Source organism: Macaca nemestrina, chromosome 2 (assembly GCF_043159975.1).
Source record: "Macaca nemestrina isolate mMacNem1 chromosome 2, mMacNem.hap1, whole genome shotgun sequence".
Taxonomy (NCBI): Eukaryota; Metazoa; Chordata; class Mammalia; order Primates; family Cercopithecidae; genus Macaca; species Macaca nemestrina.
The window spans coordinates 17,793,722-17,799,870 of NC_092126.1; the positions used below are offsets into that span (position 1 = coordinate 17,793,722).

The 6,149-nt window shown below is 37.7% G+C and overlaps 1 non-coding gene across 1 annotated transcript; it reads left to right on the forward strand.

Moving 5' to 3' along the window:
- The first annotated feature begins 207 nt into the window (after positions 1-207).
- On the forward strand, positions 208-423 carry LOC112424810 (small nucleolar RNA U3). The gene has a single exon (XR_003015745.2). It is a non-coding gene; the product is annotated as a small nucleolar RNA U3 (small nucleolar RNA).
- Positions 424-6,149: the final 5,726 nt, after the last annotated feature.

Genomic DNA, 6,149 nt, shown 5'->3' on the forward strand with positions numbered 1-6,149 from the left:
TGCATGTTTTTTACAAGTGGTAGCTGTTCTTTTACACAGCCCACTGACACTGGATCACCCCATACATAAGTTTCTTCAGTAAACCCTATATCTCATTCACTGGCTTTAAGTCTCTTCTTCAGCCTGTCAAACAGGGTGTCACTCCTACTGATGTCAGCAAGGGTCTGGCATGACAAAGGTTCTTTTCAGATGTGATTAAGAATCTTGAAGACTATACTCTGAGGGAGCATTTCTATAGTTTGTTACTAGAGAAGTTTCTTCGAACGTGTAGAGCGCCAGAAATCATGAGGAAAAAGTGCAGTATTCTCTCCTGAACATGAAGCCAGTTTTCAGTGTTGCTTTGATGTAACTGCCTTCTGCCCTTGACGATCATTCTTCTCTCCTCTCTGGAGAGTAAAAGGGTGAGGACGCAGTCTGAGTAGTTGTCTGAAAAACAAACAAACACAAAAAATCTTAAGATGAGGAGATTATCCTGATGGGTCCTTAATACAATCAACGGTGTCCTTGTAAGATGGAGGAAGATGGATATTTTGACTACAGACAGAAAAGGAGTTGGTGATGTAACCACAGAGGCAGAAATTAGAGTGATGTGGCCACAATCCAAGGAATACTGGTAGCCATCAGAAGCTGGGACACGTGAGAAATGAATTCTCCTCTAGAACCTCAGGAGAAAATGTGGCCCTATGAACACCTTGTGCTCAACCCAGTGATGCTGATTTTGGACTTATGGCCTCCAGCACTGTGAGGGAATAAATTTCTGTTAAGTCATCAAGTTTGTGATTATTTGTTCTGGCAACTATAATAAACAAATATACAGGTCACATCTGTAACTCTGACATATTTAAGGCCTTGGGCTCAACACTCTATCCATACAAGGCACATATGAATGTATGCAAATGTCTCATTTCACTGTAAAACATCAGTCTCCAACTCAGCTGTGGGCAAAGGGTGCTCATCCAGTGGAAGAAAATGCACATGGATTTCTGCAGAAGAAAAGATATTTTATTTTTTAAAAAATAATCAGATTACAAATATAAGTTCATTTCTAATACATAATACAGTATAGAAAGTCATATACACAATATACAATAAAGACAAAAATAAAACCCATCACTTAGAGATAATTCTCATTTTTTAAGAATTTGGCATTTTTCCTTTCAAACTTCTTTCTCTGGCTATACACACACCCACATACATACATGTATGCATACCCACCATGCTGTATCATGCAAATTGGATCATGCTATCTAAGATGTTTTGTAGTTTGCCTTTTCTACTACTATTTCATGGCATTCCTTTCTAATTAGTAAATATGTATATATCATCCTTTTTAATGACTTCATAATATTGTATCACACTGCTATATCCTAATTTATTTAATGACCATTTTCTTGGCATTCAATTTCCAAATTTTATATTCATAATCATCCTACTTATGTATATCTCTGAACTCGTCTGAATATTTTTCTGATATAAATTGCTAGAAGGAAAACTGCAAAGCCAAATATAAACACATTTATAATACTGACACATACTGCCAGGTTGATATTCCAAATTTTGTACCACTTTACACTACAAAAAAAAAGTGTAGTATTAAGATTTAAGTTTCGTTGGTTGCAAAGAACAGAAAGCATGCTAAATAAAGGAGAAAAGAGAAGTATTAAAAGGATTCGGGGCCAGGCACAGTGACTTGCACATGTAATACCAGAACTTTGGGTGGCCAAGGCAGGAGGAGTGCTTGAGCCCAGGAGTTTGAGATCAGTCGAGGCAACATAGTGAGACCCTGTCTCTACAAAAAATTATTATTAAAAAAAAAAAATTAGCCAGATGTGGTGGTGTACGCCTGTAGTCCCAGCTACTTGGGGGACTGTGGTAAGAGGGATCACTTGAGCCTGGAAGGTCAAGGCTGCAGTGAGCTGTGATTCTGCCACCGCACTCAAGCCTGGACAGCAGAAGTAGACCATGTCTCAAAAAATAAAAATAATACATAATAAATAATTTTGAAAGGATATTGAAGTAGTTCACAGGTTTAAAAAAAAAAAAAAGGCTAAATGCCAAGGCAGGGGCTAGGTTCCTTACACTCTTTCTAGACGCCTTCCTGAAGGTGATGCTGATCAATCCTCCTCTTAGCTCTTTGTGATTTAAATTCCCAAAAGACAGAATAGGATTGGAAGAGCTTGGCACAAGTGCCCTCTCCCTAGACTGCTCATTGCTTCCTGGGCTGTATTTTGATTGGTCATTTCTTACCATAGCTTATGGCAAAGAGAAAATTGCATGTCTCCATAACTTGCATACAAAAGAGAAGCCATCAGAGGGATGCAGATTACTCTATGTTCAACTTTGAATTAATAACAACAATAGCTGTACAGAGTTTTTGAAAAGTTGTCTCTTAGGGTGGGATACCTGAGGAGAGAAGAATGACATCAAGACTCCTGAAAACATAACAGTAATGTGGAACCTGAAGGCCAATGAAAGTGAACATATCCCTGAGTCATGTCTGTCAGGGATTTCCCAAGCCACACTCTGTATTCTGTGTAGTCTGATGTCTGTGGTCATGCTTATGTTATATACTGAGCAATCCATGGGGACTAGAGCCAAAGCCCCTCTTACAGACTGTTGCCATAAGAAGTCATATTTCTTTCTAGATGGGCTTCATACTAGACTTGGTAGGGGATACGAATTTGGCACAAACATTATTCTGAAGCTCATCTCCATTATGAATACTTAACTCTCTTTTGTATTTCGTCACTTGGATGAAAAAGGCACATCAAATTTTACTAACCTCCCTCCCCTACTAAACCTATCATTCTACATCAGTGAATGCCAGTGCCATCTACTAAGTAGCATAAGCCCAAGATTTGACCTTTTCTTCACTTCCACATCCCGTCAGTCTCTATCTAGATTCTAGTTAACAGTAATCACTAACACATTTATAGCACTTAACCATATGTTAGCTACTGCTCTATGCTTGTTATAAACTAGTTGATTGCTTACTACATCTTTAGGAAGTACTACTATTATCTCAATTTTGCAGACAAGAAAGCTGAGGCATAGAGAGGTTACACAGCATCCCTAGCCACAAAGCTAGTCAGTGGTATGGCTGGTTTGCAGTCTGGGAAACTCTGGCTGCAGAATCCATGCTTTTAACTATTGGCATTTGTGTCCTAAGTCGTTGGTGAATCTCTCCTCTTTTCTCCATCTTTTCTTTGTTCATGTCCTTACCGAACCTTACTTGAGTTGTAACTTTATTGTGGTGGTCATTATATGAATCTCCACATGTGATAAAATTTCATAAACCTATAGATATGTAAAAGCTAGTAAAATCTAAATGAAGTCTGTAGTCTAGCTAATGGCATTGTGCCAATGTGAGTTTCCTAGTTTTTATAATACATTATAGTTCCGTAAGTTGTTACAGTTCTGTAAGTTGTTACCATTAAAGGAAGTGGTTACCATTTAAGAATATATAGGGTCTCATTCTTTTATTTTGCTATTTCTTATGAATCTATAATTATTTCAAAATAAAACATTAAAAAATTAACCTGGGCTATTACAACAGCTTCCATGGGAGCCTTCCTGCTATTGTCTGTGTGTGCTGCCCACCAATTCTTTTCCTCATTGTAGCCAGAGGGATGTTGTTTTCTCGCTACTGTCTACTTGCAGTTCTTCCATATCCTCTATTGTCCTGAAGGATAAAGTCCACATTTCTTAACATATTCAAAGGTCTGGCCCCATTCCAGATTCCCAATCCCACCCCTTCCCACACCCTACCTTCCATATTGTATTCCCACATGACATTTTCAGGAGAAATACTTATTCCTCCCTGAACGTGTCACAGATTCCCTGCTCTGGGACTTTGCTCCAGTTTTTCTCATGCCTGAGGAGTCTTCCCAGCACCTCCCTCTGCTAACGTTAATCCATCTTTTGAGATAGGTAGGAACTCAGCATTGCCTTCTCTGGGACTTTTCCTGTCTCCTTTTCTTCCCCACCTGAGTTGAGTTAGACCTCTCTAAGGTCCCAAAGCATCTGATGGACGTTTCTATCTTGTCATTTCCTAAGCTGCCTCATGTCCATCCATTTAATCATCTGTTTCCTGACATTTCCCCTGAAGACTAAAATAAATCTCTCTTGTATATAGAACTTCTGCAACACAGTGGGGCCTAAATAAGTTAATGAAAAACAGTAAATGGACTTTCAGAATAACCATTTTATATCTTGTCAAAGGACTACATTCATATACCACTTACTCAAACTTTCTTTTCTTCATCACAAAACAATGAATGCATTTCTACATTGACCTCCCCAAAGCCACACTTTAATTTTTTCTTTTTAAACATTTTAAGTGATGTTTGAGAGAATTTATACATGTACAGAAATAATTTCAAATGTTATCAATTTATGGGAAAGGAAAGGGTATATAGCATTGCTTCGAACATTCCTACAAGGAAATAAATTTTATTCATATCCAGTTTATCATTCCAGGCTGGATGACTTTGTACCATTCCCTGTCTTACTAACGCTGCCTTTTATGCTGAACGTAGCAGACTGCTCTGAGTTCTCTCAATTTCAATGTAAACTTAAAGTTTTAAATATTTGGAATTTTCAGTTTATTTTTTCTATGTTTAGAATTTATGGAACTATAAGATTGCTTCATCCTTCACTATGTTCTCATTCTAATCATTCGGGCATCATATTCCACCGAATCTTTCCAGGAAAAGAAAACTTAACCAATTTGAGGTTTGCTTGCTTTTTGACACATAAGGGAAGACTTCTTGTTGGTTGGATATGACTAGAAATCATTTGCAGTCACTCATTAATAGTTTGAAATCCTTGTGTATACACAAAGAGTAATGACTAGACCGAATAAACCTAGCCAGACATGTTTTATTCTAAAAGTTTCTCAAGCCAGTTTGAGAATGTGGCCTGTTTCACAATATTTTCTGCACAGTTAGATCACCACCTTCCATCATTTTGAAGTCCAGGTGCAGTCCGGGGAAATTCAGGACAGATGTTCTGGATGCCTTTACACTGACATAATTGACAGGTGGGTTGAGAAGAGTCTCTTCAAAACTAGGATCACTCCTGGGGGAACTCTGAGATGATTTTGAGGCATTTGTTTAACACAGGAAGTCATGATTTCTTTAAAGTGGGAGGAGAACAACTTGAGGCAAAGAGCATTGGGTTGAAACTTAGAACTGGCACATTGTCATGAGTTGGCAATTTGAAATCTGCAAATGCCTTCTGGTGTTATCAAGATGTTAGAGAAAAATGTCTATGCTCCTGCACGGGTGTGCCCTTAAAAATAAAATTCTAATGCTAAGTCTTCTGAAAAGTCTAAAGGCAGAATTAATCATGTATTCCTAGTAACTCCTGTAGTGTTGATAATAAGAACAAACTCTACTAGAGGCAAGTGTTCTTTCAAGTACTTTACATGTATTGCCTCATTTAATCATCAAAGCAACCTAGGTACAGTATTATTATCATCCCCATTTTCAGATAAGGAAACTGAGGCCCAGAAAGGGTAATTTGCCTGAAGTCACATAACTAGTGACTGCAGGACTAAACCTTGCATTCTCTTCATTATGCCAAATTGTGCTCTAAACTAGTCCCAGTTTCCTTCCTCAAAAGGAGACCATTCCATCTAATCAGGCATTTGTTTTCCAGCTTTGAAAATCAAATCCTGCATTTATTTATTTTTAAAACACTCTTAATTGAAAATTTCTGGAAATCTTGGAAATTATAGTGATCTTGCCAACAGTCCTTGAGTCCAACGTATATCAGATGCTGCCATTGTTGAGCTACCAAAAGATAAGGTTGTTGGAGAATTAAAGAACAATTACAGTCATTTCTTTTGGAAAGGTGAAGAGGCAAAATTTCCTCACCATATTAAGGAGAGCTACTTTATACTATGTATTACCACTGCACTGAGAAAGTTCCCATGGATTTACCTGCAAAGAGAACAAGAACTTGTTCTTTCCTTAACTTTTAAAAAGAGATCCAGACATCAAAATCAAGCCACCTGATTATCTTGGTGTCCCACCTTATCTGATTTTATTTTATGGTTTTCCCATTCATGTCTCCCTCTTAGAGAACCACAGGGAAATAAATGTCTGGGGAGAAATTTTTCCTCTGAAATGAAAATGTGAAAGTAA